The sequence below is a fragment of the Eleutherodactylus coqui genome, chromosome 4 (assembly GCF_035609145.1).
Source record: "Eleutherodactylus coqui strain aEleCoq1 chromosome 4, aEleCoq1.hap1, whole genome shotgun sequence".
Lineage (NCBI taxonomy): Eukaryota > Metazoa > Chordata > Amphibia > Anura > Eleutherodactylidae > Eleutherodactylus > Eleutherodactylus coqui.
This window is the reverse complement of record NC_089840.1, coordinates 279,547,733-279,571,204: the sequence shown is the minus strand read 5'-3', so window position 1 is coordinate 279,571,204 and position 23,472 is coordinate 279,547,733. Positions and strand designations below refer to the sequence as shown.

General features: G+C 41.2%; 2 protein-coding genes across 2 annotated transcripts in view; one reads left to right on the top strand and one right to left on the bottom strand.

Moving 5' to 3' along the window:
* The window catches only part of LOC136624336 (zinc finger protein 250-like), a 325,143-nt gene that overhangs the window by 33,850 nt on the left and 267,821 nt on the right, over positions 1-23,472 (bottom strand). The gene's annotated exons all lie outside the window — the stretch shown is intronic.
* The window catches only part of LOC136624999 (zinc finger protein 585A-like), a 112,928-nt gene continuing 110,296 nt past the window's right edge, over positions 20,841-23,472 (top strand). The window contains exon 1 of the mRNA XM_066598919.1: positions 20,841-20,942. The gene's annotated coding sequence lies outside the window, so the exon portion shown is untranslated. The remainder of the gene's footprint in view (positions 20,943-23,472) is intronic.

The window sequence follows — 23,472 nt, the reverse complement described above, 5'->3', positions numbered from 1 at the left end:
CATATATCTGCCTTCATAGAAAATAACTAGCAGTCAAATGGTTAACTGGCTCATTCTTATGCTGGTATCCTGAAATACACTCCTACACAAGTTCCACAAGGTCCTGAGATGTGTTTCTCATGAGAAACACCTGTGATGCCCTCCGCTCATAAAAGGGATCCCTCAAGGGTCGACCAATAGTATCCGGGATAAACAACTTAACTGAAAATGCAAGCATTTATATTGATGAATTTTTACATCCATTTGTCACTGCTCTACCCTCCTACACTAGGGATACTATGGACCTCCTTAGACAACTTGATGTCATGAGTGTGCCTAAAGGTACACTAATTGCCACCCTGGATGTGGAGGCACTCTACAGTTCCATTCCACACCAGGGTGGCATGAAGGCTGCGAAACATTTTCTGTCTCAAAGGGGGCTCCAGCACAAGACACATACTCAGTTTGTGTTGGATCTCTTGCAGTTCGTTCTAACCCACAATTATTTTGTCTTCAACTCTGAGTACTTCCACCAGCTCAGGGGGACGGCAATGGGAACATCTTGTGCCCCATCGTACGCCAATCTTTATCTGGGCTGGTGGGAGGAAAATGTTGTCTTCAGAGAGGACAATACTGAATGGTCGCGATGTATCTTACTGTGGTTAGGATACATTGACGACATCTTGATCTTGTGGACAGGCAATCGTGATGACTTCCGGAGATTTGTGTCTCACCTTAACCTGAATGATTTGAATTTAAGATTCACCTCTACCATTAGTGACATCAGTACTGAATTCCTGGACGTTACCATCATCGTCAATGAAGATGGTTCTATCTCTACAAACCTTTTCCGCAAAACCACTGCAACTAATAATCACTTACTATGGGACAGCTACCAAACCTTTTGCCTGAGGAAAGGGATACCCAAGGGGCAGTTTCTGCGACTTCGCAGAAACTGCTCTACAGCAACGTCATATGCGGAGGAAGAATTCAAACTACGTAGGAGATTTCAAGAACGAAACTACCAAGTAGAGGTGATTGATGAGGCCCAAGATCATGCCAGAGCCCAAAATCGAGCACACCTATTAGTCCCAAAAAATAGACCTACAACTAACACACTAAGGATAATTGGCACTTATGACAACTGCCACAACGAAGTAAGGTCCATTTTGCAGAAATATTGGGACATCCTGCACAAGGACAAAGATCAAGGGCCAATCCTTTCCGACCATCCGAACATCACCTATAGGAGAGGTCGTAACATTCGGAATTATGTAGTGAAAACCAGAGAACACTCGTATAAACTGGCTAGGTAGCCTGAAGCCTAACAGTACCTTGGCATGCGCGGAATGTGCCGCTTGTTGCTTTATCCATCGAGGCAATAGTTTCAGGTCCACTAGTACCAATGAAAACTATACCATTAGGGATTTTATCAATTGCCAGACGAAAAATGTAATATATCTCATCACGTGTGCCTGTACCATACAATACGTAGGGAAAACTAAACAACAACTAAGAAGACGTATCTTGGCCCACATGGGGAACGTTCGAAGAAAAGAGAATACCTCCCTTGCAAACCATGTGTGGAACAAGCACAACGGAGATTCAAATTGTTTGAGAGTCCAGGGAATCGAATTGATCAAATCCGACAGCAGGGGAGGTGATGTTGACCCTCTCTTGTTGCAAAAAGAGGCATCTTGGATTTTTAAATTAAAGGGGTTGTCCCGCGCCGAAACGGGTTTTTTTTTTTTTCAACCCCCCCCCGTTCGGCGCGAGACAACCCCGATGCAGGGAAGTAAAGAAAGTTTACCGGAGCGCTTACCTTAATCCCCGCGCTCCGGTGACTTCAATACTTACCGCTGAAGATGGCCGCCGGGATCCTCTGTCTTCGTGGACACTGCTGAAGACCCGGACTGCGCAAGCGCGGCTAATTTGGCCATCGGAGGCCAAAAATTAGTCGGCAGCATGGAGACGAGGACGCTAGCAACGGAGCAGGTAAGTAAAAAACTTTTTATAACTTCTGTATGGCTCATAATTAATGCACAATGTATATTACAAAGTGCATTATTATGGCCATACAGAAGTGTATAGACCCACTTGCTGCCTCGGGACAACCCCTTTAAATACTGTGCACCCAAAGGGCCTAAATGAGAGCCTACAATTTAATTGTTTCCTCTGATCAAACCCCCCCCCCCCATTTCTTTTATTCATTTTTATCCCCCCTGATTCAGCGGCACTAAGGAGTATCAACTCTGGATGTAATCGTAAAAACACTAGAGCCTTAGCCTGACATTAAAATTCCAAATCATATGACAGGCAGATGTAAAGATATACTTCTATTTAAATATTGCCATGACTATATCTGCATTGTAAACTCACACATCAATGTGGGATATACCTTTATTTATAATGCCTGATTTGCTGTTATCAGTATTTGTTTAGGTGTCCAATTGCCAACCTGGATGCCCTTAATCAATATGGCTGCTATGGGCAATTTGAGACACTGCCGCGTCATTAGGATGCACCATAGTCGCGGACTAATTCCTGCGTGCACGACCCTGTTATGGGCCATTGCCTTAGGGCTTTCCTCTATCTTGGGGTGACGCCTCCGCTGCCTATGCGTCATCGCGCAGCGTGGTGGCGTCTCGCCGTCTGTTGACGTGATAGGTCATCACGCCGATCCAGTGTGGGGATAGCTACTTCCATTACACGTCACCACATGGCGTGGTGATGTCTCGCTGATATTCAGCGTGCCACGTCACAACGCCAGCCGCAAATGCCCACGTCATCATGCCGCGCTCCAACTGTATGCTGACGCCGATATGCGCGGTCAGTGTTCCGGCGTCACCACCGCCCATTGCATCAGCGAGCCATTGGCAACCACCAATCATCACACGACTGCCTCCCAAGTGGGCGTATGGTAGGTGTTACATTACACCTATACGATGGGCCTGTTGCTATGGTTACTCTGACGCGGTTCCCGGATACAAGGCCTAATATCCACTCTCAACATGGCTACTTAGACAGTTCAGTATGCTAAAGAGGACAGTAGGCTCATATACACCTTTGAACCACAGTGAATCACTATTAGGTGGTCTGGATTTCTTTTTTTTATAGCAATGTGCTGAGTTGACTAATGAGAGGGGTGGAACTACTTGCTCCACCGGGGGAAGGAGTTACAACCCTTTATAACTCTCAGAATACCAGGAGGCAGGTAATGCTCTATGTCCACCATCAGGACTGCGGGCACCTTTTATTATTTTCTGTGTGAATGGGAGCAATTAGAAAGGAGTGGGATACTCTTATACTAGAGTGAACTTTTTGTAATGGGTAGCAAGAGAGCAGTCATTAGAAAGGATGTATTTACAGATTACTGAATTGTAGGAGTGGATGGCACAATAATAACTATTACTTATGCTCAACCGATTAAGCATTTATTCTGGAGTGATGGCAAGTATGTATGCACTTTTGGGCGAAGTAACTTTAGATCTTACTCCTATTATATGGAGTGCTTACAGAGCATTGACAACCCACTAGAATTTATTGGGGTGTACTTACCCTACAGCTTTGCTTGAGCCAGCTCCTGTAGTCATAAACTGGCTATACAAGCTACCAGTTGCCTACAGCTTTGCTTGAGCTAGCTCCTGCAGTCAAAAACTGACTAAACAAGCTAGCATTATTCACCTTCCCTCCATCTGAGGAGTGTTATGTATATCTTTACCTGAGTGGTTATGCTATCATATTGACCCACAATCAGGAAAGAGTACTCCTAATCATACAATATATATTTACTCCCTACTCTATTTATGAGCACACATAAAGAGTCAGTTCCGCATAGCACTGACTATTTATTGCCTCATTGACCTTGGGAAATACGCTGTATCTACTCTCTTACTGATACAAACTTCCTGATGATCCGTGAAATTCACGGTGAAACGCGTCGAAGAAATTTGCAACTATTTACTAAGTAGAGAAGGTTGAAACCATATATGAGTAGTGGGTCCGATTTTTACACATATAAGACCTAAATCAGGATGGAATTATTCGTCTCTCAAGCCGCAAGACTAGTACAAATAGGTATGGGACCACATCTTGCTAGTAGCGCGGGGTCCTACACACAGTAGTGACTCGTACCTTTTTTCTAGTGCCATTAGGCCCGCTTCTGTCCGCATTCCCCTAATCGGCATTTCGGAATAGAGACGAGCTCCCATTGAGAGTGAACTACTAACTCTACTGGTTTATTACTATTTTGTGTATTTTTGCACGATATATGAGACGGCTTGACTAAAAGAGAACTGTACCGATTGGTACCACCTCCATCCATTACATCATCAGTTCTCAGTGTATTACCCATATGTCAATTTGTTTGCTTGATGTGTTGTACGTTAGGTGTGCCTTAGAGTGGTTCGTGTTTTTTTAACATTTATAAATAAACTAGCTGATATACCCGGCTTCGCCCGAGTTAATTTGGTACTGGTGTTTATCTGGTGTTCACACGGAAAATCCTATGAAGTCGTGGTTACTTTAGAGATACTGAGGAAAAACATATGTTCACCATTTTGCATAGTTCTCTGCGTTACCCAGGAAACACCACGGGAGGTAACCATGCGACGTTTCCTTGATATAAAATCACATCAGAAAGTGAGAGAATTAGATTTCATATGTAAAATTTGGACGCTAATTCTTTTGCGCATAGAATTGAATAATCGAGTTGGGACCCATTAGCTTTTCCTATTTATGACACAATCAATGCTTGTGCCAAATTTCACGTTTCTATGACATTAAGAAGTGAGAAAATTACATTCCGTACGTAAAATTTGGACGCTAATTCTTTTGCGCAAAGAATTGAATAATCGAGTTGGGAACCAATAGCTTTTCCTATGTATGACATAATCAATGCTTGTTACAAATTTCACGTTTCTATGACATTAAGAAGTGAAAAAATTACATTCCGTACGTAAAATTTGGACGCTAATTCTTTTGCGCATAGAATTGAATAATCGAGTTGGGACCCATTAGCTTTTCCTATTTATGACATAATCAATGCTTGTGACAAATTTCACGTTTCTATGACATTAAAGGGGTTGTCCCGCGCCGAAACGGTTTTTTTTTTTTTTTAACCCCCCCCCCGTTTGGCGAGAGACAACCCCGATGCAGGGGTTAAAAAAACAAACAGGAGAGCGCTTACCTGAATCCCGGCGGTCCGGCGTCTTCATACTCACCTGCTGAAGATGGCCGCCGGGATCCTCTGTCTCCGTGGACCGCAGGGCTTCTGTGCGGTCCATTGCCGATTCCAGCCTCCTGATTGGCTGGAATCGGCACGTGACGGGGCGGAGCTACACGGAGCCGGCATTCTGCACGAGCGGCCCCATAGAAGACAGCAGAAGACCCGGACTGCGCAAGCGCGGCTAATTTGGCCATCGGAGGCCGAAAATTAGTCGGCTCCATGGGAACGAGGACGCTAGCAACGGAGCAGGTAAGTATAAAACTTTTTATAACTTCTGTATGGCTCATAATTAATGCACAATGTACATTACAAAGTGCATTAATATGGCCATACAGAAGTGTATAGACCCACTTGCTGCCGCGGGACAACCCCTTTAAGAAGTGAGAAAATTACATTCCGTACGTAAAATTTGGACGCTAATTCTTTTGCGCATGGAATTGAATAATCGAGTTGGGAACCAATAGCTTTTCCTATGTATGACATTATCAATGCTTGTTACAAATTTCACGTTTCTATGACATTAAGAAGTGAGAAAATTACATTCCGTACGTAAAATTTGGACACTAATTCTTTTGCGCATAGAATTGAATAATCGAGTTGGGACCCATTAGCATTTCCTATTTATGACATAATCAATGCTCCTGCCAAATTTCACGTTTCTATGACACCGGAAAGTGAGAAAATTGGATTCCGTACGTAAAATTTGGACGCTAATTCTTTTGCGCATAGAATTAAATAATCGAGTTGGGACCCATTAGCTTTTCCTATTTATGACATAATCAATGCTCCTGCCAAATTTCCCGTTTCTATTACACCGGAAAGTGAGAAAATTACATTCAGTACGTAAAATTTGGACGCTAATTCTTTTGCGCATAGAATTGAATAATTGAGTTGGGACCCATTAGCGTTTCCTGCTTATGAAATAATCAATGCTCGTGCCAAATTTCACGTTTCTATGACATTAAGAAGTGAAAAAATTACATTCCGTAGGTAAAATTTGGACGCTAATTCTTTTGCGCATAGAATTGAATAATCGAGTTGGGACCCATTAACTTTTCCGATTTATGACATATTCAATGCTCGTGCCAAATTTCACGTTTTTATGACACCGGAAAGTTTCCATGACATTAAGAAGTGAAAAAATTACATTCCGTACGTAACATTTGGACGCTAATTCTTTTGCGCATAGAATTGAATAATTGACTTGGGACCCATTAAGTTTTCCTATTTATGACATAATCAATGCTTGTGCCAAATTTCACGTTTTTATGACACCGCGAAGTGAGAGAATTAGATTCCGTACGTAAAATTTGGACGCTAATTCTTTTGCGCATAGAATTGAATAATTGAGTTGGGACCCATTAGCTTTTCCTATTTATGACATAATCAATGCTCCTGCCAAATTTCACAATTCTATGACACCGGAAAGTGAGAAAATTACATTCCGTACGTAAAATTTGGACGCTAATTCTTTTGGCATAGAATTGAATAATCGACTTGGGACCCATTAGCTTTTCCTATTTATGACATAATCAATGCTCGTGCCAAATTTCACGTTTCTATGACATTAAGAAGTGAAAAAATTACATTCCGTACGTAAATTTGGACGCTAATTCTTTTGCGCATAGAATTGAATAATCGAGTTAGGACCCATTAACTTTTCCGATTTATGACATATTCAATGCTTGTGCCAAATTTCACGTTTTTATGATACCGGAAAATGAGAGAATTAGATTCCGTAAGTAAAATTTGGACGCTAATTCTTTTGCGCATAGAATTGAATAATTGAGTTGGGACCCATAAGCTTTTCCTATTTATGACATAATCAATGCTCCTGCCAAATTTCATGTTTCTATGACAGCGGAAAGTGAGAAAATAACATTCCGTACGTAAAATTTGGACGCTAATTCTTTTGCGCATAGAATTGAATAATCGAATTGGGACCCATTAGCTTTTCCTATTTATGACATAATCAATGCTTGTGACAAATTTCATGTTTTTATGACACCGAAAAGTGAGAAAATTACATTCCGTACGTAAAATTTGGACGCTAATTCTTTTGCGCATGGAATTGAATAATCGAGTTAGGACCCATTAACTTTTTCCGATTTATGACATATTCAATGCTTGTGCCAAATTTCACGTTTCTATGACACCGGAAAGTGAGAAAATTACATTCAGTACGTAAAATTTGGACGCTAATTCTTTTGCGCATAGAATTTAATAATTGAGTTGGGACCCATTAGCCTTTCCTGTTTATGACATAATCAATGCTCGTGCCAAATTTCACGTTTCCATGACATTAAGAAGTGAAAAAATTACATTCCGTACGTAAAATTTGGACGCTAATTCTTTTGCGCATAGAATTGAATAATTGAGTTGGGACCAATTAGCTTTTCCTATTTATGACATAATCAATGCTTGTTACAAATTTCACATTTCTATGACATTAAGAAGTGAAAAAAATTACATTCCGTACGTAAAATTTGGACGCTAATTCTTTTGCGCATAGAATTGAATAATTGAGTTGGGACCCATTAGCTTTTCCTATTTATGACATAATCAATGCTTGTGACAAATTTCACGTTTCTATGACATTAAGAAGTGAGAAAATTACATTCCGTACGTAAAATTTGGACGCTAATTCTTTTGCGCATAGAATTGAATAATCGAGTTGGGACCCATTAGCATTTCCTATTTATGACATAATCAATGCTCCTGCCAAATTTCACGTTTCTATGACACCGGAAAGTGAGAAAATTGGATTCCGTACGTAAAATTTGGACGCTAATTTTTTTGCGCATAGAATTAAATAATCGAGTTGGGACCCATTAGCTTTTCCTATTTATGACATTATCAATGCTCCTGCCAAATTTCCCGTTTCTATTACACCGGAAAGTGAGAAAATTACATTCAGTACGTAAAATTTGGACGCTAATTCTTTTGCGCAAAGAATTGAATAATTGATTTGGGACCCATTAGCGTTTCCTGCTTATGAAATAATCAATGCTCGTGCCAAATTTCACGTTTCTATGACATTAAGAAGTGAAAAAATTACATTCCGTAGGTAAAATTTGGACGCTAATTCTTTTGCGCATAGAATTGAATAATCGAGTTGGGACCCATTAACTTTTCCGATTTATGACATATTCAATGCTCGTGCCAAATTTCACGTTTTTATGATACCGGAAAGTGAGAAAATAACATTCCGTACGTAAAATTTGGACGCTAATGCTTTTGCGCATAGAATTGAATAATCGAGTTGGGACCCATTAGCTTTTCCTATTTATGACATAATCAATGCTTGTGACAAATTTCATGTTTTTATGACACCGGAAAGTGAGAAAATTACATTCCGTACGTAAAATTTGGACGCTAATTCTTTTGCGCATAGAATTGAATAATTGAGTTGGGACCCATTAGCTTTTCCTATTTATGACATAATCAATGCTCGTGCCAAATTTCACGTTTCCATGACATTAAGAAGTGAAAAAATTACATTCCGTACGTAACATTTGGACGCTAATTCTTTTGCGCATAGAATTGAATAATTGACTTGGGACCCATTAAGTTTTCCTATTTATGACATAATCAATGCTTGTGCCAAATTTCACGTTTTTATGACACCGCGAAGTGAGAGAATTAGATTCCGTACGTAAAATTTGGACGCTAATTCTTTTGCGCATAGAATTGAATAATTGAGTTGGGACCCATTAGCTTTTCCTATTTATGACATAATCAATGCTCCTGCCAAATTTCACGTTTCTATGACACCGGAAAGTGAGAAAATTACATTCCGTACGTAAAATTTGGACGCTAATTCTTTTGCGCATAGAATTGAATAATCGAGTTAGGACCCATTAACTTTTCCGATTTATGACATATTCAATGCTTGTGCCAAATTTCACGTTTTTATGACACCGGAAAGTGAGAAAATTACATTCAGTACGTAAAATTTGGACGCTAATTCTTTTGCGCATAGAATTGAATAATTGAGTTGGGACCCATTAGCTTTTCCTATTTATGACATAATCAATGCTTGTTACAAATTTCACGTTTCTATGACATTAAGAAGTGAAAAAAATTACATTCCGTACGTAAAATTTGGACGCTAATTCTTTTGCGCATAGAATTGAATAATTGAGTTGGGACCCATTAGCTTTTCCTATTTATGACATAATGAATGCTTGTGACAAATTTCAGGTTTTTATGACACCGAAAAGTGAAAAAAATTACATTCCGACGTAAAATTTGGACGCTAATTCTTTTGCGCATAAAATTGAATAATTGAGTTGGGGCCCATTAGCCTTTCCTGTTTATGACATAATCAATGCTCGTGCCAAATTTCACGTTTCTATGACATTAAGAAGTGAAAAAATTACATTCCGTACGTAAAATTTGGACGCTAATTCTTTTGCGCATAGAATTAAATAATCGAGTTGGGACCCATTAAGTTTTCCTATTTATGACATAATCAATGCTTGTGCCAAATTTCACGTTTTTATGACACCGCGGAGTGAGAGAATTAGATTCCCTACGTAAAATTTGGACGCTAATTCTTTTGCGCATAAAATTGAATAATTGAGTTGGGGCCCATTAGCCTTTCCTGTTTATGACATAATCAATGCTCGTGCCAAATTTCACGTTTCTATGACATTAAGAAGTGAAAAAATTACATTCCGTACGTAAAATTTGGACGCTAATTCTTTTGCGCATAGAATTAAATAATCGAGTTGGGACCCATTAAGTTTTCCTATTTATGACATAATCAATGCTTGTGCCAAATTTCACGTTTTTATGACACCGCGGAGTGAGAGAATTAGATTCCGTACGTAAAATTTGGACGCTAATTCTTTTGCACTGAAATTGAATAATTGAGTTGGGACCCATTAACTTTTCCTATTTGTGACATATTTAATGCTCGTGCCAAATTTCACGTTTCTATGACACCGGAAAGTGAGAAAATTGCATTCCGTACGTAAAATTTGGACGCTAATTCTTTTGCACAGGAATTGAATAATCGAGTTGGGACCTATTAACTTTTCCTATTTGTGACATATTTAATGCTCGTGCCAAATTTCACGTTTCTATGACACCGAAAAGTGAGAAAATTACATTCCGTACGTAAAATTTGGACGCTAATTCTTTTGGACTGGAATTGAATAATCGAGTTGGAACCCATTAACTTTTCCTATTTGTGACATATTTAATGCTCGTGCCAAATTTCACGTTTCTATGACATTAAGAAGTGAAAAAATTACATTCCGTACGTAAAATCTGGACGCTAATTCTTTTGCGCATAGAATTGAATAATTGAGTTGGGACCCATTAGCTTTTCCTATTTATGACATAATCAATGCTTGTTCCAATTTTCCCGTTTCTATGACACCGGAAAGTGAGAAAATTGGATTCCGTACGTAAAATTTGGATGCTAATTCTTTTGCGCATAGAATTAAATAATCGAGTTGGACCCATTAGCTTTTCCTATTTATGACAAATCAATGCTTGTGCCAAATTTCACGTTTCTATTACACCGGAAAGTGAGAAAATTACATTCAGTACGTAAAATTTGGACGCTAATTCTTTTGCGCATAGAATTGAATAATTGAGTTGGGACCCATTAGCGTTTCCTGCTTATGAAATAATCAATGCTCGTGCCAAATTTCACATTTCTATGACATTAAGAAGTGAAAAACTTACATTCCGTAGGTAAAATTTGGACGCTAATTCTTTTACGCATAGAATTGAATAATCGAGTTGGGACCCATTAGCTTTTCCTATTTATGACATATTCAATGCTTGTGCCAAATTTCACGTTTTTATGACACCGGAAAGTGAGAGAATTAGATTCCGTACGTAAAATTTGGACGCTAATTCTTTTGCGCATAGAATTGAATAATCGAGTTGGGATCCATTAGCTTTTCCTATTTATGACATAATCAATGCTCCTGCCAAATTTCACGTTTCTATGACACCGGAAAGTGAGACAATTAAATTCTGCACGTAAAATTTGGACGCTAATTCTTTTGCGCTTAGAATTGAATAATTGAGTTGGGACCCATTAAGTTTTCCTATTTATGACATAATCAATGCCCGTGCTAAATTTCACGTTTTTATGACACCGTGAAGTGAGAGAATTAGATTCCGTACGTTAAATTTGGATGCTAATTCTTTTGCGCATAGAATTGAATAATCGAGTTGGGACCTATTAACTTTTCCTATTTATGACATAATCAATGCTCGTGCCAAATTTCACGTTTCTATGGCATTAAGAAGTGAAAAAATTACATTCCGTACGTAAAATTTGGACGCTAATTCTTTTGCGCATAGAATTAAATAATCAAGTTGGGACCCATGAGCTTTTCTTATTTATGACATAATTAATGCATGTGCCAAATTTCACATTTCTATGACACCGGAAAGTGAGAAAATTACATTCCGTACGTAAAATTTGGACGCTAAATCTTTTGCGCATAGAATTGAATAATTCAGTTGGGACCCATTAGCTTTTTTCAATTTTTGACATAATCACTGCTCGTGCCAAATTTCACGTTTCTATGACATTAAGAAGTGAAAAAATTACATTCCGTACGTAAAATTTGGACGCTAATTCTTTTGCGCATAGAATTGAATAATCGAGTTGGGACCCATTAACTTTTCCTATTTATGACATAATCAATGCTCGTGCCAAATTTCCCGTTTCTATGACATTAAGAAGTGAAAAAAATTACATTCCGTACATAAAATTTGGACGCTTATTTTTTTTGCGCATAGAATTGAATAATTCAGTTGGGACCCATTAGCTTTTCCTATTTATGACATAATCAATGCTCGTGCCAAATTTCACGTTTCTATGACACCGGAAAGTGAGAAAATTACATTCCGTATGTAAAATTTGGATGCTAATTCTTTTGCGCATAGAATTGAATAATCGAGTTGGGACCCATTCGCTTTTCCTATTTATGACATAATCAATGCTCCTGCCAAATTTCACGTTTCTATGACACCAGAAAGTGAGAGAATTAGATTCCGTACGTAAAATTTGGACGCTAATTCTTTTGCACACAGAATTGAATAATCGAGTTGGGACCCATTAGCTTTTCCTATTTATGACATAATCAATGCTCCTGCCAAATTTCACGTTTTTATGACATTGGGAAGTGAGAGATTTAGATTATGTACGTAAAATTATGTCATACATAGGAAAAGCTAATGGGTCCCAACTAGACATGAGCGAACGTACTCGGTAAGGCCGATTTCGCAATCAAGCACCGCGATTTTCGAGTACTTCACTACTCGGGTGAAAAGATTCGGGGGGCGCCGGAGGGCGGGAGGAGGCGCAGCGGAGCGGGGGGTAGGAGCGGGGAACAGGGGGAAGCCCTCTCTCTCTCCCTCTCCCCCCCACTCCCCTCTGCAACCCCCCGCTCACCCACGGAGCGCCCCGAATCTTTTCACCCGAGTAGTGAAGTACTCGAAAATCGCGGTGCTCGGTCGAAAAAGGGGCGTGGCCGAGTAGGTTCGCTCATCTCTAGTCCCAACTCAATTATTCAATTCTATGCGCAAAAGAATTAGCGCCGAAATTTTACGTACAGAATGTAATTTTCTCACATAGAAACGTGAAATTTGGCACAAACATTGATTATGTCATAAATAGGAAAAGCTAATGGGTCCCACCTCCATTATTCAATTCTATGCGCAAAAGAATTAGCGTCCAAATTTTATGTACGGAATGTATTTTTCTCACTTTCCGGTGTCATAGAAACGTGAAATTTGGCACGAGCATTGATTATCTCATAAATATGAAAAGCTAATGGGTCCAAACTCCATCATTCAATTCTATGCGCAAAAAAAATAAGCGTCCAAATTTTACATATGAAATCTAATTCTCTCACTTCCTGATGTCATTTTATATGAAGGAAATGTCACATGGTTACCTCCCCGTGTTGTTTCCTGGGTAACGCAGAGAACTATGCAAAATGGTGAACATATGTTTTCCCGGTATCTCTAAAGTAACCACGACTTCATAAGATTTTCCGTGTGAACACCAGATAAACACCAGTACCAAATTAACTCGGGCGAAGCCGGGTATATCAGCTAGTAAGTTATATGAAGTCAAAACGGCGTCAATGAAAAATCTAACTTGTTCTGCAGAAAGACGTCACATGTGGTGAAATCCATGGGAAAGCCGGTGCTGAAGGGGTTAATGATACCTGCCCCCCACCCCCCCTGTGCTGGTGACCCCACATACCTCCACCTGTGGTTGTTCTGTGCTTACAGGACCTGTGATGATGTCACCATCATGTGATCAGTGTGTGGGAGGAGACAAGGGGTCACATGACCAGGTCTCTCCGCTCAGTGGATGTAGAACTCAGTCCTACAGAACACCACCCATTCCTACTAATACATGTAGGAACAAATGACACTGCAAAAAAAGACCTTGCAACTATCTGCAGAGACTCTGAAGACCTTGGAAAGAAGATGAACTAGGAGCATAGGTGGTCTTCCCATCCATCCTCCCAGTGAATACCCATGGAATGAGAACATGGAACAGGATTCTAGAGGTGAACAACTGGCTACGTCGATGGTGCCGTGTGCAAAGATTTGGATTCCTAGACCATGGAGTGAATTACCTATAAGATGGACTGCTTGCTAGAGACAGGTTGCACCTTACAAAAACAGGTAAGCACATTTTTGGTGGGCACCTTGCTTCACTCTTTAGGAGAGCTTTAAACTACAACAATATGGGAAGGGAAGTGAAAGGCCAGGTAAAAATATACAGCAAATTAATACATTTGAGAGCCTTGCTATTAGAAGTGGAAAGAAAGAACAAAGACAAAACATTCAGAAGGCAAGTAGAGGAGGAAGAGACCCCGATCACAAACTAAAATGTTTTTACACAAATGCACAGAGCATGGGAAACAAACAATGAGAATTGGAGCTTCTAACAGTGGAAGAGAAATATGTCGTCATAGACATCACGGAAACTTGGTGGAATGATACACATGAATGGAATACAAGGCTTGAAGGATACAACTTTATAAGAAACAGACCTAATAAAAGGGGAGGAGGCATTGCATTATATGTTAGGAAAACTTTAGTCTCCACAGAGATTCAAGCTTCAGAGCGTGGGAGTTCTGTAGAAACTGTTTGTATAAGAATACAAGGAGAGAACAACAGAAAGGACACCATTGTAGGCATTTACTATAGGCCACCTGGACAAGCAGAAGATATGGAGGAACTCTTTCTACATCAGATGGCCAAGCGCTCAAAAAAGCACAACATAGTGATCATGGGAGATTTTACCGATCCAGACATTTGCTGGGAATCTCTCAGGTAAAAGTAATGGATCAAACAAATTCTTATCTGCTCTTGCTGACAACTTTATATTCCAAAAGGTTGAAGAGAAAACAAGGGGATCTGCTATCTTGGACCTAATTCTTACCAACAGGGGGGGAAATGGTTGAGGAAGTAAGGGTGGCTGGGACCTTAGGAGGCAGTGATAATGCTATCCTTGAATTTTGGATAAAAAGGGGAGGAAGACCTGAGAAAACTCAGACCTCAAGGTTGGATTTCAGAAAGGCAGATTTCAATGAACTCAGAAAGAGGGTAGGAAGAATCCAATGGCTGGATGTTCTTAAGGACAGAAATGTCCAAGAAGGTTGGGAAATATTGCAAAATGAGATTCTGAAAGCACAATCGTTAGCAATCCCTAAAAGAAGGAAGAATGGGAAGCATTTAAAGAGACCTGGATGGATGAACACAGAACTTGTAGACATGTTAAAAACAAAGAAAAATATGTTTATCAAATGGAAAGGGGGAAATATCTAAAAAAGAATATAATGGGGTCTGCAGAAACTGTAAGGCAAGTGTCAGAAAAGCTAAAGCTAATAATGAATTGAGGCTTACAACAGAGGCCAAAAGCAATAAAAAAGGATTTTGGGGGTATGTCTAAGGCAAAAGAAAAGTCAAAGATGCTATTGGATGCTTACAAGATGACAATGGTGAATTGGTTAAGAATAGAGATGAGCGAGTATACTCGCTAAGGCTAACTACTCGAGTGAGTAATGCCTTAGCCGAGTACCTGCCTGCTCGTCTCTAAAGATGCGGGGAGCGGCGGGGGAGAGCGGGGAGGAACGGAGAGGAGATCTCTCTCTCCCTCTCTCCCCCCGCTCCCCGCCGCAACTCACCTGTCACCCGCGCCGGCAGCTGAATCTTTACAAATGAGCGGGAGGATACTCAGCTAAGGCACTACTCGCTCATTTCTAGTTAAGAATGATGTTGAGAATGCTGAACTTTTAAATTCCTATTAAATTCCTATTTTGGGATCTGTTATTTATATATGCACAAAATAAAAAGGCCTTACGCTTCAACTTGTATCTGATCAAGACTCTAATTGGTAACTGCAAATATTTCTAACATTTTGGTCCTTCGAGCCGGAAAACATAATTGCAGACAGAGAAGATGGGTCTGAAGCACTCCCATCTTAAAAGACCTCCACCTTAAATAGGTGTTACCAGGGGCCGGTCGTGATGAATCTAATCCGAAACCACTGACTGTTTTCCGAATAGCCAATGGAAATATAGAGCCTTGATCCACCACAGGTTGTAAGTATTTACCTTACTTTCTTTGGGGGATTTTCCAGTGATTTTATAGTTGAGGTAAAATAGAGGAATAGGTTGCCTATGGTAATAGCAGTACTCTATATGGTTAATTGTCTAGCGATAGCAGTAATCTATAATTGAATATAGGTGAATGGGTCGTTTTGAGGCAATAACGGAGACCATAGCCAATGTGAGAAGGCTACAGGAAAGAATTACTCCGTGCAGCACGTAAAGCAAAGGTTAAATGACGTCAATACGACACTCGGGTGTCGTGTAGGGATCTGTATTGTGATAGTTTGTGTAGAAGATATTGTACTTTTTATCGTAATAATTTTTTGTTGGCTTAATGGTATGTTATAGAGTTACTGGAAACATTCTAAAAGGTTTATTGTCTACTAACATATTGTCATTTTAATTTGTATTGTTGTCTTATACTGAATTAAGCAACTGTATGAGTGATTGAGATAAGCTGAACTGATCTGTGTCCCACGTTAACAGAACTAGCAGATCAGCAAAGCTGTAAGGCAGTTCCTGCCGCCAGGGCAATGAGTCTGGACAGGGCCCCCTGCAGTTTCGTTGTATTTTTCAATGGCCAGGGGATTGTTTTATGTGTGTGAATGTATAAAAACAATAAGCCTCTGGGTGTACATGAGCCGCCAGCCACCACCAATATTGGAAAGAGGATAAGGTATGGAAGACTGCAAGGACGCAGGGTTGCTGAAAGAGTGCCAAGGGCCAGTAGTGAGCCCTCACTGACCTCTACATAGGTACAACCTTTGAGTTGCGAAGAACCTAGATAGAACAGGACTAACTTTAAATAGTATCTCCTGGGGAAATAATCTTTTGTAAAAGAGGAAAAATAGAGTTGGGGAAGGGTTAAGAGGGCACTAAGAACAGACGATATGGGAAACGTACAGGGCAAGGAGTATGCCTATGTGGAAATCAGCTAGAGAAATAGCAAAAGACAGAGAAAGCAAGTTAGGCATGGGGAGAGAATGTAGTAAGTTGTTGAGAAAAGCAGGTGTTTAGAATTTTGGGAGAATGGAATCTTAGACCAGCAAGTTTGGGAAAGATTCAGAGATAGTTACGAAGGTGGGATAAAAGTATGTTAAACAGATGGATTAAGGCAAGTGTAGATCCGGCAGTAATGGGTTATCAGTCTGTCAGAATTTTATAGTCTGTGTTCCCCTGTGACACGAAGCAAGTTCATGCAGAATCTGTGGACAATTATGTGACAAATAACCATTATTGTTTGTTTTGTATGTCTTGATGCTATGTAATCTAATTTTTGTTGTACGTTTTGGTTTCCTTCAGACAAATATAAGAAAGTTATACCCCACTCACATCTGTGGGGGCTTTTAAGAATACAAAGGTTAAAAATGCAGAAAATGATGCGCTGTCAGAAGCTCTTGCCGTATGTTTTTCTTTATGTGTTTAGCTATTCCCTGCAGTTAAACTAAAACAATGTTGTTAAGTCTGTGTTTTATATTCTATTCATATTTCTGCTTGGACATTCAGAGGGATATACCTCTTGTAATTCATGTTGTAGTGCTAATATAGCCATTTGACTGTTTTCTCTTTGTGAAACAGCATGAGTATTTTGAAAAGGTGGGGGTTTTAGTGAGAGAAGGAATGTGTGCTGCGAGGAGCTGGAGGTGTGGGCGCAGCCCCCTCCTCATAGAAAAGAGGACCAATAGAAAGGTGTAGTGTGAGAGGCTAACTCTGTAAATCTTATTCCTTTGCTTGCGTGATTTGAATAGAACCCGTAATGAATCCAGTGGATTATACTGTCTTAAAAATAGGAAAGATTTTTTAAGGTGTATTCTTGCTGTTCTTTGTGTAAATGTCAGTTCTGTGATTGGTTGGATGTATGTATAAACGCTAAATGGGTGTTTCTATTATGGAAAAATAATAGTGACAAAGTGGTTACTGTGGAATCTGTTGTACATCTCTAGTATTACAAACAGTTAAAGTTTGAATGTTCTTCTTCTCTTTGCTGCTCTCCCTGATAATATGAATTCGACAGAGAGGTGGTAGCAATTGAATGTATTTGCATGCAAGATGAGGACGTTTGTAGAACTTCTGTAACTTTTTCTTTGTTTGTTTATTACACTCGGCCATTTGCTAGCGTCGTCCCTCTGCTTTCCCTGCCTGCTTTTGTCCAGCACTGAGATGGTTACCCACCTCTCTCCTTCTGAGCTCACCTGAGGGGTTCATTAGTTATTACACCCCTATTTAAGCTGAACAGATGCACTTTAATGCCTTTTAATTGATGTTTGTTCTTTACATTCAGCCTTCCCTGTGTTGTGCCTGTGTTCAGGCAAATCTGTATGTCCTGCTGTGTCTGCGTGAACTATCTCATGTTTCTGCGAGTCTCCTATAGGCTTTTTGAGCTGACATGGTTATCAGTTCTGTATAAATGTGTGTGTCTTGCTGCATTTGTTTGCTGCCAGTTCCCTCTGGTCCTGATTTTCATACTTTTAGGGATAGTGAGACCCGAGGTTCCAGCGCAGGGCTGCTCTTATGAGGGCGATCACTCTGCTTATAGGTAGGGGTTTGCCATTCTCCCTGCAGCCAAGGGTCAGTTCCCCTTTTCCTGTCTAAAGTCCATCTATCTGAGGAGTCGGCTACTAACCGCTCTGGGACTGTCCTCAGCTGGTTTGGTTGGTGCAGTGTATCCACAATTTTGAGAACTCTGTAACAGCAGTAAACATTGTGTGTGTGTGTAGAATAAAAGGGTTATTAACATTTTGTGGCAGGACAGCTCGGTAGCGTGCGGGTTTGGCGGCATTCAGAGATGGACACCAGCGGATGCAGTCCAAAAGCAGGCATGACCTGCATTTATTCTGTAAAGCAACACAAAAAGTCCAGCCTTAGTTTCAGGCAAACAAAGTAACAGTCCTCAAGTATAGCTATCAGGCCGTACCGGCCTGATCAGATCACCCTCCATGGGTGCAGCGCACAGCCGGTAACACAGGCTGCCAGGGTTCAGCAGCCATCTTAGCCCCCTCTGTGTCTGTGCACCTGCAATTTATATCCACCATTGCTGGCTCAGCCTCAGCCCCTGGGCTGATTGACCTCGCCCACACCCTGGAGTGGACGAGGTGGAATGGATGGCGCCACTACCAACTTGACATCCATTTCAAAAAAAACAGGCCCGGATATTTTTAAAGAACAGATCTCCAGCAACTGCTTGCTGGAGACCACATTACACTCCTGGTTTCCCACGTTCCCAATAGCGGGACGTGACCCTCCTCCGGTTCCTTTATGAGTAATACCGGAACCGAGGGGCAACGTAGCGACCATCCACTACTACGCCCCTCAGTACCTCACAATTTGTATGAAAGAAACAGACTTGACCGCATGGATGGATGAGAGTTAATGACCCGTGTTCCGGCTGTGATGAATGTTAAATGTGTGATGCAGATATTGACTGGAGATAAAAGTTTTCTTCCCCCCTCTCTGCATAAGACATTACTTGTTTGTGATGTGGATGTGCAAATTGTAAAGTTTAAATGAAGGCATGAAGAAACACGCAAACGGCTGGAATCGAAGGGGTGGAGTTAGATGAGGTAAAAGTACGTAATGGGTCATCCCTCTCTTGTCCACAAAGGAGGGGGTGAGAATCTTTGCCAGTCAGGAAAAGTTTTTTTCTCAAATTTGATGAGCCGTCACAGGCATGATCAGATTAATAATGCATTTGCTTAAAGGATATCACATTTCCAATGTGGAGAGATGTTTGTGGATTATTCTGTCCTGTTGTAGCTCATGTCTCTGTTATTGGCACTGACATCTTACAAGCCCTATCTGCATCCATCAAATTCTCACCGGATGGATCAGTACGGGTTGAGACCTCAGGTGCCGGTTCAGAAGAGTTTTACAAACTACCTGCTCTCCTGGTGGGTCCGGCTCATGTGTTTGTCCTCACAGCTGCTGTAGAAACTCATCTTTCCGCAGGTCCTGACAAATTGTGGGCCACCTCCAAAACAGACATAGGGAAATTGGATGCACCCCCTATGATGGTATATCTGAAACCTGAATCCTGTCTCTTTAGGGAACAGGAGGGCCGATGACACTGCTAATAGAGCCTCATTAACACCACTAATGCATGTGTCAGAAACACCAATATTAGACATGCAAGCACATGCCCCACCAGAAGAAAAAAACATTGGGTGGACAAAGGAGCTTACAAAAAGATGGGTTCTACATCTCCACAGAGAGAAAAAAAAAACACTATTTTACCTAAATCTTTCTTCAGAGATGCAGCAGTTTTGAGCCATGGCCTGTGTCATGTCTCAACAGGGAGGATGGTAGCACTCATATGGAAAGTATTCACAGCCTATGGGTCTACAAACTACTCTAAAAAATTTTGTTTGTCTTGTATTATTTGTGCTAAACACAATGCACAAGGGAATATAAGACCAAGGAGGGGACACTTTCCTACACCTCAGTATCCCTTCCAACACATTTGTATGGACTACATAAAATTAAAACAAATGTGGAGGTAAGAAATACTGCCTAGTTATCATGGATGCTTTAGCCAAGTGGATGGAAGGGTTTTCCACAGGTCAACCAGACGCCTTTACAGTGGCAAAAGCATTATTAAAGGGAAATAATACCTAGGTTTGGGATTCCAGAGCGGATCTATAGTGATAACGGGACACATTTTGTAAGTGAGATAATCACTAAGCTAGGAAAAGTACTTCACACAGACTTGAAAAATCACTGTGCATATCACCCCCAGTCAGCAGGGCTGGTAGAAAAACATAATGGAATCTTAGAGAATAAACTGAAAAAGGTTATGGACCAGGCAGGCAGGAATTGTGTATATTGCCTTCCCTTAGCAGTACTCAGCATACACATTACACCTAACAAGGAAGGGTTAAGTCCATTTGAAATGTTGATAGGGAAACCATATAGACTACCTCAATTTAGTGTCATCAGGTGAAGAAGCAGATCAAACTCTTGCTGAGTATATGGCTAAATTATTACAATCTAAACAGATCATTCTTTCTAACTCGGTTCCAGAGGAACCAGTACATCTGGCAGAGAAATTGATGCCAGTTGATTGGGTCCTCATCAAGTTTATAAAGAAAAAGAATTGAAAGACTCCCAAGTGGGAAAGACCTTACCAGGTACTCCTGACCACTCCTACTGCAATAGAGACTACTGAGAGGCAGACTTGGATTCACCAAATTCACTGTAAAAAGGTAACCCAGGCAGAGCAGGGACAGTGTGCTGAGGGGGTTCTAGTTCAGCCCGCTACAAAGGGGGGGTCCACATTAGGTGGTCTCCGTCTCAACCCAGTGAAGAAATCCACACCCCTTCCCCATGGGCCTCCTCAGTAAGGACAAAATGAAAGGAATAGCATTTCATTTTGGTGTATTGTGAGTCTGGGAAACGCTTTTGATGACAGCCCTGAAATTGTCAGAGGTCATCATCATCATATTTACCTCGCTCCTACACGATGGGATGATGCTGGTAGAGCACTGAATTTAACTTTTGTAGAAGGAGTGACGAGCACCATACTGGTAGATATGTGTCAGTTGATGAACTGTGGGGATCACGCTGCAGAATCCTACTCTAAAAGATCAAAGGCTCTTTGGTATAGGAGCATGGGTTTCTGGAACAGATCCAATAGGATATTTTGACTGCTAGTTATTTTCTATGAAGGCAGATATATGAATATATATATATACACACACATTTGCATAGGCTGCTTTAAGAAACATTTATATTATTATTACTACAGCAACTGTTAAAAATGTTGCAGTCCTGCCATTGGAGTGGTCCTGTTGCAATGGGTTACGTCCCGCTGTAGCTCACATACTGCAGGGGGCACAATGCAGAAGACGCCATTACTCCACAGCTGGGCGTACATGTGGAGGGCTGGGGAAGCAGCAGCTCCGCCCCTCAGGAATACAATGCGAGGCGCAGGTCAGCATCACTGCAGTTTCCACGGGGTGGCAGGATGAGCGACGCTGCAACTCACTGCTGTCAGTACAGACAAGTGTGTAATCCTCACCGCGGTCCGTGGATGTCATTGGGCTGCAGCAATGAACAGGACAGCACAATGGCTCCTCCCTCTGTAGCGTTGCAATACTGAGGCGGCCGGCGGCTCTGGGATCATAGAGATATTCCCACCCACCAACAATGACTTGTCTGACAAACTGGCCGTGTCTGCAGGTCTCTGTGGGAGATAATGGGAGCCTCGGCAATAATATTATAACCCATCTATATTTGTGTGTGCATATATATTATCTAACAACACTCCCAACCCAGAAGAAGTCGTTGTTTTGCTGTAAACTCGTCCTGCGGTTCCATCTCCGGCAGATATGTAAATGATGAGTTGTGGTGATTAGATGGACGATTTTGTCACCGGAGACCCTACATGTGGTTCCCCTTGGCTTATAAGAGGCTCTCGGAGGCTCCTTGTGTGTAGTGACCTCTTCATCCGCTTGTAGAGCTTGTTGTCCACTAGATGCCTCTATGACACACAGATGAGATGTCACCAAGTGATACTCCTATACCAGTTCTACACAGTGATAGTGATTACAGTGCAGTTACCTCCAGTGATTACAGTGCAGTTACCTCCAGTGATTACAGTGCAGTTACCTCCAGTGATTACAGCTGCTTCTCCTATGATTGGAGTTGTCTGTTTTTCTTCTTTATCCAGGCCCAGAAAGCCATGAAGATTTCTTTCAGCCATGAGTCATCTCTTTACACTCTGTCCATCCTTCCGCTACCCCAGAGAACCTCTCAGTAACTCCACCGTAGTACTAATGGATCTCCTGTAGTAATGTCCCTTCTGTCACCCCACTCAGTAATAGCGCTCTGCAGACCCTGTTTGTTATAATGTCCTTGTTGTGCCCCACTAAGCTATAGCGCCCCCTCTGCTGCCTGTTATACTTAGTTATAGTGCCCCTCTATGCCACCCTCCTGCCGGGCTTCTGCTTCCAAACCTCAGTTACTGAGTAGCAATAAACATCTTCTTTCTCCCTGACTGACGGGGCTGCCCCACATGCCGCGCCATTCACAACATCACCTGACTCCGCCTCCTCTCCAGCTCTAAGCACAGCGTGTCCGGAGCCGGGGGGGAGGAGTCAGTCACATGATGGCGCTATGAACAGTGCGGCACTGACCGGCAGTCCTGTAAGTCAGGAAGACACAAGATGGCTATTAATGGTAGTAATGAACTGATGTTCTGTAGTCGGGGACCAGAGAGGGTGAAGGAAATTTAACTTTGGATCATGAAATTATGTCAGTAATTGTATTATTACAGGGGATTTTATATGATGTCACGTTGTCTCGTCTTCTTCCCATTCAGGCTCCTCAGCTGATATCTTCTATATCAGATAATTATCCTGATTGACCCGACAAGGATGGAGAGGAACCGGGACAAGATGGCGGAGAGTATATTCACCCTCACCCTAGAGATACTCTTCCAGCTTACAGGAGAGGTGAGAGATTCTGGGGATGACGTCACATTCTATAGTTTTCTGTTGTTTTTCTGGTAAGATAGTGGAGACCCACCAGACCTATTATAAGGCAATGGAGTTTTTTGGGTTCCATTGATGTCTCTCATGTAAAGGACCTGGAATTTTGTTGTTCTGCCTCTATGCTGGAATAGAACTACAGAAATGATGAAAGGATTTCCCCTCACCC